This window comes from Eleutherodactylus coqui, chromosome 8 (genome assembly GCF_035609145.1).
Source record: "Eleutherodactylus coqui strain aEleCoq1 chromosome 8, aEleCoq1.hap1, whole genome shotgun sequence".
Taxonomy (NCBI): Eukaryota; Metazoa; Chordata; class Amphibia; order Anura; family Eleutherodactylidae; genus Eleutherodactylus; species Eleutherodactylus coqui.
The window spans coordinates 201,335,111-201,345,738 of NC_089844.1; the positions used below are offsets into that span (position 1 = coordinate 201,335,111).

Consider the following 10,628-nt stretch of genomic DNA (forward strand, 5'->3'; position numbering starts at 1 on the left):
AAGAAATGTGGCTTTGGTGCCAGTTGTAATATATGATCAGACAGAGCAATCCAATCCTGAGGCTCCGACTACTAGAGGGGAGGCTCAACCCCCATCTGTGAAGGTCGGGAAAACAAACAAGCATGCTTTAATTAAGCTGCGGGCACCATGAATAGCCTATGGGCGGCTTGAGCTCCGAATCATCCGTGCGAGTGCCCCACGTGGATCCTGGGACATGAGCCCTAAAAGAGAATTCAAGTTTCCCTCACACTATGCGAATAGCTGCAGGATATTCCATAGACGGACCCGTACTGTCTATGCTGCCCCCATTGCATAATCCAGCCCCTCTCGATCGGTGATGTGGATGACATCTCCTACATCATCCACAGCACTGTCCGAATCTGATGCATGCGCCGTGGCCACAAACCAGCGCATGCGCAGAAAAATCACTTGAGTGCATCCACAATAGGGCCCGGCGATCCCACACTGCAGCCCCGCAGTCCTTCCGGTCTTTGTTGTGGACCGGCTACCACCTGATCACTGTAGCCAATTAGGGGCCCCAGTAGTCCGGTGTCCTTCTCCTGGCATAGATGCTGGTAGTGGATATGCCAGGAGAACAACAGCTGGCCCTTGCAGCGGTCAGGTGGTAGTCGTTCCACAACACAGATCGGGAGGACTGGGGGGCTGCAGCGCTGGATCGCCGGGTCTGTCAGCGGATAAGTCCCTCTATGATGTCATTTTAGCGCAGACATAAAGCCCCATTCACAGGAGCGCATTTTCGGTCCATATTTTTTACTGACTGAATACGGACGGCGCACAAACCCCCCTAATTTGTTGTATTCAGATGTGCGGTTTTTGGGGGTATTTTTTAAATGTGGACTTATGTTGCGCAAAAAAATTAAATAAAATGGAAATACGTCCTACTATATTCCATATTCACGGGCCAAAATCGCCCAATAAAGTCTATAAAGAACATTTTTTGCACGCTCCGTTTTCTGTGGATTGTGACAAAATGGACATCACATGGGCCTTCTTGCTTTTTTTTTTTCGCCCACACATGAAAAACAGCTGACACATGGATGCAGCATGGACATAAGAATAAAACACCCGCACGGACAACCCCTATACGGCCGGCTCCACACGGGCGCACACATATTTGCAAGCGACTTCTATGGGGACCTGTGGTGCGCAAATGTGCAGAAACATAGAGCAATGTTTTATCTTTCTTTTGCGTAAGCGAAATGTAAATGAAGTCATTGAGATCAGCGGGTTCTGTTCTCTGCATATTGCAGTGTGAAGCCAGCCTAACTGAATGGCTGCCCGTCTGGCCACATGGCATCGCCCGCCCTATATATATAGCGGGGTTATCTCTGCACTGACACACTGGATACATACATCCTCCTACTCACCAATAACCTCCGCACGCCGCGGTCAGGGGAAAAACTTTATCAGCACAACCTATTTAAAAAAAAAATAGAATTTGAAGCAGCAAAATCTACAATGAAAAACAGCAGCCGAGGCGAAACCGCGAGAGGCGAGCGGCGCGGTCTAGACACAGATAGACCCCACAGCGGTGCGCCTAGTGCCGGGTTATATGGCTGCACCCACCAGTAACATCACAGTGCACAACACCAAGGCTTGTATACACCGGTCAGTAAAAGGTCTCCGCAAATCCTTGAGTCATCCTCTTATGGAAAGATGATTCTTAGTGATATCTGGGCGGTGACCACTATGGGAGTTGTAGTGGTGGCCATATTGATTGTGACCCAACTTTCCCAGAAACAGAATGACTCAAGTCCATAGACTTTCACTGCCTCCATTCACCACGTGTTACGCACAGGAAAAAGGCGTGCAAAATACGGCAGTGACAATACCCCTTGTGAATGAGACCTTCTGTACACACATCGCTTCTGCAGGAATTCTAGTTATTGTTCTAAACTACAGTTCCCAGCAGGCATTGCCAGACTGACAGTCTAACTAATCGCACACCGATCTGAATTTTAAAGATACAGAAACTTTTATAATCAAAAGCATAATTCAACCAGACAACATCAAAGAATTGCCTAGAAGTAAAACTCAATAGTATGTGAGCGCAGAGCCCGTCCATATCAGTCCGCTGGTCGGCTTCAGTATAGAACACTGGCAGATGAGAGACGAATGGAAAGGCAGCAAAAAAGGAATTCTAGTCCTGCTTAGGGAGATTAAAGGGGCTCTCCATTTGTATACATAAAGTTAATTGAAGCAAGAACGGGACGTTCTACTGTTAGAGGAAAGACAGTTCCATCACCAACACAGAAGGATGTTCTTTACTGTAAGAGCAGTGAGACAGTGGGACACAAAATCCACAAACAAGGCCATCAACTAACTTTATTGAATGCCCCTGGAGAAGCACAGATACAAGTAAAGCTTACATCACAGTGTAAGGAATAGTTCTGCAACTTTCTAATATAGATTGCATTTCAATTTTAAATATTCAAAATCTTTGCCTGCTGTCAGTGAATAGAAACATTGTTTACATCTCAAGGCTTATAAACCTGCCCTTGATCGTGTGCTGCTCCTGGCATGTTACAATGTATCAGAGCTCTCCCTTCTAGTGGGCGGTGCAGCTGTGTGAGCAGGATACGTTTTCAAACTCTGTGTTTGCATTCACTGAAAGCAAGCAGAGATTTTGAAAATTGTCAGCAAGTGATACACATATATATTAGCAGTTGTAGACCTTTTCATTATACAGTAGCAAGAGTAATTCTGTAGAGACCTCTGGCAGGATTCACTCAGCATTAAGTACCCGATGGCGGCCGTCAGTTGGCTTTAAACAACCTCATTTTCTCAGCAAGGAGTTGGGATCAGAAAAAAAAATCTGATACAGTCCAAAGCCGATCTCCTCCTCCATCAGGGGCGAGAATAAATTGACTTCTTCGTTAAAATAGCAAGGGAGGGTCCTGCTGCCCAGATACCCGATGAGCGCCTCTATGACCTGTAGGAAGCGGTCGGCTATACTAGACTCTGACCAATCAGATGAGTCATTACTGACATGGAGAACAACACGTCTTAGATGGGTTGAAGACAGTTGGCCAAGTCCTGAGCGCTGATGGCCGATATTCTTTAGTATGTGTAGGCGCTTCTGTTGAATCGTTGCTGCCTAGGCCCTGGAGCCGGAGAATCTCCTCGAGGTAAAAGGTCCTTTGCCAGGGGTTTTCGGACGGGGCGGTAGAGTGGGGGTATGCCGGCAGGATAATGTCTTTGGTTTAAGCCTCCAGCCTAAGGTCATGAGTGGCAACAACCGGCCAAACATTGTACTCAAGGATCGTCCCGATCAATGGCCAGTTAATGGCCGATGTGATGGTCTTGTGCAAGGACTCCACGATTATCCTGGTGGAAAGGTAGCCCCCCAACATATACCTGTCCCATGGACTAAGCCCCCAGACTGTATGCTCCAGAATAACCCTTTTAATTATCCAAAATAGAGGGTCATTGAGATGGTCCACAGTGCCGGTTCAAGTATTAGAGGCAGCAATACGTAAGCCTGGTCCAAACTGGTAACGGGGAGGCCATTACCCAGGGAACCCCCCAACTGCATGGCGAATAAAGGCATTTCGGGGTGCTTTGCCTTCAGAAAGTCCTGTAGCTCGCTAACAAAGTCCATCAGCAGCTGTCTGGCCACTTGTGTCTTGTCTTCGGGCACAACTGCTTTGTGGATGTAGTAATGCAGGAGGGTCTCCCGTACGGTGAGGCACATAGGGGTCTTCTCAGCAGCAGGGGGTTGTGGAGGATCACTGCTCGAAGCGGCGACATCTGGAAGGATGGAAGGAAAAGAATCAGGCTCTCCTTCGCTCCATCTCTTGCTATAAAAGGAACCGGTCAACTCCGAACGGCACTGAACACTAAGTTATAGTGTGTAGGGAGGCGGCGGGAGTCAGGGGGGATGTATTACCTTCACTCACCTACTCCTGCACTGCTCCACTCACCTGCTCCTAGTAAAGTCCGCACGCAGTCAAAAAAATAGGACCATTTTCAGAGCGCTGTGCGAACACAGTCCCATAGGCTTCCAGGGGAGAGCGTGTGCACAGCAGTCTGAAAAGAGCTTGGACACCGCAGGAGGGTCAAAAAGAAAAATACATTTTTTTACTTTCCCAAGGTGTCCACGAGCCGTCCAAAAATCTGACTCTTTTCAAACTGCTGTGCCTCCCCCAGATTCTCAGGGGCGTAGCATTTAGGAATATGTAGCGTTCACGCTCCCTAAGGGACATTCATAGAAGATTAGACGACAGTTTCTCACACAAAAAAGCAGCAATTTTTTGCACGTGGGGATCTGAGCAAAAACGGGCAACTTTTTCACTTTCTAGGTCACCGACTACCAATTATTTTTTAAAGAGCGTGGCTTGTCAGAAAGGGGGCGTGGCTAGCACAGAGACACATTTATGTATAATATACGCTGGGGTAAACTATACCAGAAATGAACACCAGCTCGGATCCTGCATACATTTCTGATTAGGTGCATGGAGGAGCTGAGATGTGCCTAATATATGAAGAGTTGTGCTCCTACTCATGTATTAGGTGCGTCATGCCCCGCTGGAAATATTAAGACCAGCACTTGAAATACGGGGCTTAATAACATTTCCCTGGTGTTGGAGTCTGAAGTAGAAATAAACCAGGAGATTTCTGTTAGCAGCTTTGGGTATGACTGGAGTAGAGATGTGATATAGCATATTATATATGATGTTATATCCACTGGTGAGGACACTTTCGGTTCCTCTGCTGACCTGTGACAGGCGGGTCGGGCTCGGGTGCTGCTAATGCACCGCTCAAGTCCGGGCAGGTTGCTTTTCACAGACGTTTGGGGGAGGCCTTCATCGGAACGGCTTACTTCCAGCTTTCTTCTATGGTTTTCTCTTCCACTTTCTCCTCAGGAGGCGATGCTGCTCGGTGAATCAGCTGCAGACAATAGGAGTAGAATTAGCCATAATCATGTGCAGAATCAGCTTTACAGCAATGACTCATTTAAAGGGACCATGACCCAAATGCATATGTATTTTTCATTTACACAGTGCCAAATTTGAAATCTCCTTTAACGGGGTCTTTCCCATTAATGACATTCTTCCCTTTTTTACACAAAAGGCAATATATGTTTGATCACTGGAGGTCCAACTGCTGGAACTCCCAGCGATCCTGAGACTAGCTCATCCGAATGCCCCATATGAATAGAGCAGCAGTGCGTATGTTGAACCGCTCCCCCGTTCCCTGCTACTATGGGAAGAAGGGAGATGGCTGTCCTTGGCAATCTCCTTCTGTCCCATAGAAGTGAATGAGACAGTAGTCATGCCTGTACATGGCCACTCCATTCATGTGAGGCATTTGGGTGCACCAGGCTCAGAGTCGCTGAGGGTCCCAGCAGTCAGACATGTATCCCCTATTCTGTAGGCAGGGAATAGAGCTCTGAAGTGCTAAAACCCCTTTGAGTATAATTTACCACTTACATATAATTCCTGAGTTATATCATGTCTTATACTCCAGTCACACAGAAAGCGGCAAAAAGGGGGGCAGCTTTTTGCCACAAACGGCTAATCGCACCGCGGGAACTTACTTTTGCCACACTTGGCCAATCGCAAGGCAGACACCTTTTTTCATTTCCCCACATGGCTAATCGCACTGCAGGCACCTTTGTTTCTCATTCGCCACACACGGCCAATTGCACAATGGGCATCTTTTTTTTGTTTGCCACAAACAGTCAATCGCACCATGGGCACCTTACGGCCAATCGCGCCATGGTCACCTCTCTTTTTCGTTTGCCACACACGGCCAATTGCACCATGGGCACCTTTTTTATAGTTCGCTACACACGGCCAATCGCACTGCGGGCACCTTTTTTATAGTTCGCTACACACGGCCAATCGCACTGCGGGCACCCTTTTTATAGTTCGCTACACACGGCCAATCGCACTGCGGGCACCTTTTTTATAGTTCGCTACACACGGCCAATCGCACTGCGGGCACCTTATTTTTGTTCACCACATGCAGCCAATTGCACCGCATTGAGATGCGGCAGATGTCAGTCCGGAGGCAATGGGTCCCAGAGAAAAACACATAGTGTCCCAGTAAAAATAACACCCCCAGTAGTAATAGTACCCCCTAGTGGCCCCAGTAGTAATAATGCCCCCATAGTGATCCCAGTAGTAATAATAACCCCATTGTGGCCCCAGTAGTAATAATGCCCCTATAGTGGCCCCAGTAGTAATAATACCCCCATAGTGGCTCCAGTAGTAATAATGCCCCTATAGTGGCCCCAGTAGTAATACTACCCCCATAGTGGCCCCAGTAGAAATAATGCCCCTATAGTGGCCTCAGTAGTAATACCCTCCTAGTGGCCCTAGTACTAATAATACCCCTATAGTGGCTCCAGTAGTAATAATGCCCCTATAGTGGCCCCAGTAGTAATACTACCCTCATTATGGCCCCAGTAGTAATAATGCCCCCATAGTGGCCCCAGTAGAAATAATGCCCCTATAGTGGCCTCAGTAGTAATACCCTCCTAGTGGCCCTAGTACTAATAATACCCCCATAGTGACCCCAGTAGTAATAATAACCCCATAGTGGCCCCAGTAGTAATAATGCCCCCATAATAGCCCTAGTAGTAATAATACCCCCATAGTGACCCCAGTAGTAATAGTGGCCCCATAGTGACCCCAGTAGTAATAATACCCCCATAGTGCCCCCAGTAGTAATAATGGCCACCATAGTGGCCCCAGTAGTAATAATACCCCCATAGTGCCCCCAGTAGTAATAATGCCCCTATAGTGACCCCAGTAGTAATACTGCCCTCATTGTCGCCCCAGCAGTAATAATACCCCCATAGTGGCCCCAGTAGTAATAATGCCCCTATAGTGGCCTCAGTAGTAGTAATACCCCCCTAGTGGCCCTAGTACTAATAATACCCCTATAGTGGCCCCAGTAGTAATAATGGCCACCATAGTGAACCCTGTAGTTTTAATGTCCCCATAGTGGCCCCAGTAGTAACAATTCCCCTTATAATAGCCCTAGTAGTAATAATACCCCCATAGTGACCCCAGTAGTAATAATACCTCCTTCGTGACGCCAGTAGTAATAGTGGCCCCCCTAGTGACCCCAGTAGTAATAGTGGCCCCCCTAGTGACCCCAGTAGTAATAGTGGCCCCCATAGTGACCCAGTAGTAATAGTGGCCCCCATAGTGACCCCAGTAGTAATAATGCCCCCATATCACCCCTCTTTGACGTTCTCTCTGGATGTGGCTGGTGTTTTTTAGCATGAAGTAGCTGACAATCAGGAATACTGGAGATCTGGAACCCCTTCCCAGCAAACTGTGAGTCCGAGGTAAGAGCCGGGGGTCTGGTTGCTGATGGTAGTGGGGGTCTGTTAATTATAATTATAGATCCCCAGCGTACGGCCCCCAAAGAAAGGAATTGGCCCGTACTGCCCCTTATTATGTCCTTTACGGGGTCCGCAGGACAACTAGCCGCGTTACGCCATATTACGGACGCGTTCTCCCTACAAGCGTTACTCTGAGGATTTGTTACAGATGCAGTCAGAGCCGACGATCAGCTGTGAATTCTACTGGATGGCAGTAAAGTACAGGGGCCGAAAAAATGGGAGAAAAATAAAAATCCGGAAGAAAAATAGGAATAAAAAACATCTTTTGCGCACTTTTCCTCTTTTGTTAAATAAATAAAAGACCCGCATTCGGTATTGTCGCACCCGTAATGATCTGTACAAAAAACGGAACCGACTTCTGATCCCGCACGGCAAACGGGGTAAAAACATGAACGCACAAAAAAATAACGGAGTCAAAATTCTTTTTGGGTCATTTTGCCTCCCCAAGAAAACACAATAAAAGTGATAAAAAAACACATGTAGCCCAAAGTGGTCCCATCGAAAACTGCACCTCGTCACCGAGCCCCACTGGTCAAAAATAAAGTTATGGGATTTTGAATGCAGCGCTCTAAAACGAAGACCTTCCAAATATGAATCAATGTTATGGCTTTTAAAGAGCGGAGATGAAAATCCCCCCCAAAATCGTCGCCTCCTTAAGCCTAAACTAGGTTGTGTCACTAAGGGGTTAATGCCTTTAACTTGATGCACAACAACACTGGCAGCCCTGGAGACGGCACATGGCAGATCACCGTAGCAACAGAATGTCCAGAGATCTCACCCGGCGGCCATCTTGTGTCGGCTGAGCTGGACAGCATGCAGATGACTGGTGCAGGTATGTAGCTCCTCCCTCAGCGCTGAGGCCGCGCCCACACATGGCGTAGCTGGTAAAATGGGCACATCTGGGCGTGGTGAGGCAGAGTTACTGAAGGCCTTCAGTGTTTTGGCGTACAGCAGTTGGACATGATGTTGCGCAGCATCTTGTGCGCCGTGCGGGGGACTTTTTACACTTTCTTACACTGGCCACACTACTTTTAAGAGAGTGGGCGTGGCTTCACATGAGGGGGCGGGGCTGCTCACGGCCATCGCATTTGTTTTTACACCAAAAACTGGTGTAAATTTATCTTTGGCGCACAGACAGACGGAAAATACCCCAACTGTATTAGGAGGAGCGAGCGCTCTGTACATTTAGGACGCTTCCCGCCGGCACGATGTTTCCTTAGACCGGCGTACGACGTCGCTGAGTAAATCTGCCCCCAAAAAGCCCTAAATACAGTTTGTGGTTTGTATAGAGGCGATCCCACGCCATACAATGCGTCAGACGGAGACAGCGTGAACACTGAGCGTGGCTGTTAACCCTTTAAAGGCCGTTATCACTCCTGACCATGGCATTTAACCCCTTAATGACGCGGCCCCTTTTTCTTTTTCCATTTTCGTTTTTTCCTCCCCCCTTTATCATAACTCCTTTATTTATCCATCGCCGTCGCTGTAGGAGGGCTTGTTTTTTGCGGGACGAGTTGTAGTTTTCAATGGTGCCATTTAAAGTACCATATAATGGACTGAAAAACTTAAAAAAAATTCTAAGTGGAGTAAAATGAAAAAAAAACAAACGACATTTCGCCATCTTTTAGTGCGTCTTGTTTCTACGGCGCACAAACGGCAACACAAGCGACATGATAGCTTCATTCTGCGGGTCGGTACGATTACTGCGATACCAAACTTGTATAGTTTTTTTTTTTTTTACTATACTACTCTTTTTTTTTTCAAAGACATTTAATTTCTTTCAATTATTTTCTGCGGTCATATTGCGCGCGCGATAACTTTTTTATCTTTCCGTCGACGTAGTTGAGCAAGGGCTCATTTTTTGCGGGATGTCCTGTAGTTTCTGATAGTACCAATTTGGAATACATACGACTTTTTGATCGCTTTTTATTGCGTTTTTTCTGGGAGACAGGGTAACTAAAAAAGTGCATTTCTGGCGTTCTTTATTTTATTTTTCGCACGACGTTCACCGTGCGGAAAAAATAATGCGCTACTTTGATAGTTCGATACCAAATACATATTTTTATTGTATGATTTAGATTTTTTAATAATATATATGGCAAAAGGGGGGTGATTTAAACTTTGACAATTTTTTTTTTTTACAATTAAAAAAACTTTATTGATTTAAAAAAAAAAATTACTTTGAAGTCCCCCTGAGGGACTTTAACATGCGATACTTTGATCGCTCCTGCAGTATAATGTAATGCAGGACCCTCAAACATCGTTTGGGGGATTTCAATGGCTGCGAAGGCATGCCTGTAGTGTGGCTGGACAGGCTGCCTGTCAAAACATAGTATAATGCAATACTATGATATCTTATTATACTGTATGAGCGAGCTAAAGACCGCAAGTTCAAAACCCCTATGGTGACTAAAAAAATGCAAACAGGAGTTTAAAAAAGTTGTATTAATTTGCAAAACTAAAAGGTATTAAAAGTTAAAATAAAACCCTTTGTAATTTTGTTATACAATATAAAAAAAAAGTGTGTGTGTGTGTGTGTGTATATATGTGTGTGTGTGTGTGTGTGTGTGTGTGTGTGTGTGTGTGTGTGATATGGTTGCGTCCGTAAAAGTCCAATCAAAGAAATGTATTATTCATCTCACATGATGGAACGTCGTCAGAAAAAAACAAAAAAACATCAGAATGGCATATTTTTGGTCAAATTGTCTCCAAGAGAAAAATGAAAATAAAGTAAATCATAAAGTCATATGTGCTCCGTAATGGAGCCAATAGGAAGTACAGGACACCCCTCAAAAAGACAAACCAAACCATATAAGCCTGGTATTGTCGTCATCGTACTGACCCATAGAATAAAGTTATTTTGTTTTTGTCAAAGTGTGCATGCCGTAAAAATAAGTCCCCCCACCCCCAAAGATCGTGGAATATGTTTTTATATTTCACCCGAATTAGAAATTTTTAGTATTTACCTGTCCGTTGTCTTTGGATACGACAAATCTCAGCTTCTTCTCGTCCCGCAGGCGCAGTAGAGCTTGTCGGCTGATTGGGTCCTCGAGAACGCGCGGTCCGCTCACCCCACGGCTCCCGCTGACAGTCCGGACCTGAAAATAAACAGAACAGCAGCTTCCACCTGCCGACCGTCTCCCTGCTGAAGGGTAAGTTTGGAATGAGGGGCTTATGTATGTGACTGTTTATGTGCCAAGGGGGGGCTATCACAGTAATTTGTCGTGGTAGAGGGTGTCACTATTAC

The 10,628-nt window shown here is 46.2% G+C and overlaps 1 pseudogene; it reads right to left on the reverse strand.

Moving 5' to 3' along the window:
• Positions 1-2,797: 2,797 nt before the first annotated feature.
• Positions 2,798-10,214, reverse strand: LOC136578088 (mitochondrial dynamics protein MID49-like; annotated as a pseudogene).
• Positions 10,215-10,628: the final 414 nt, after the last annotated feature.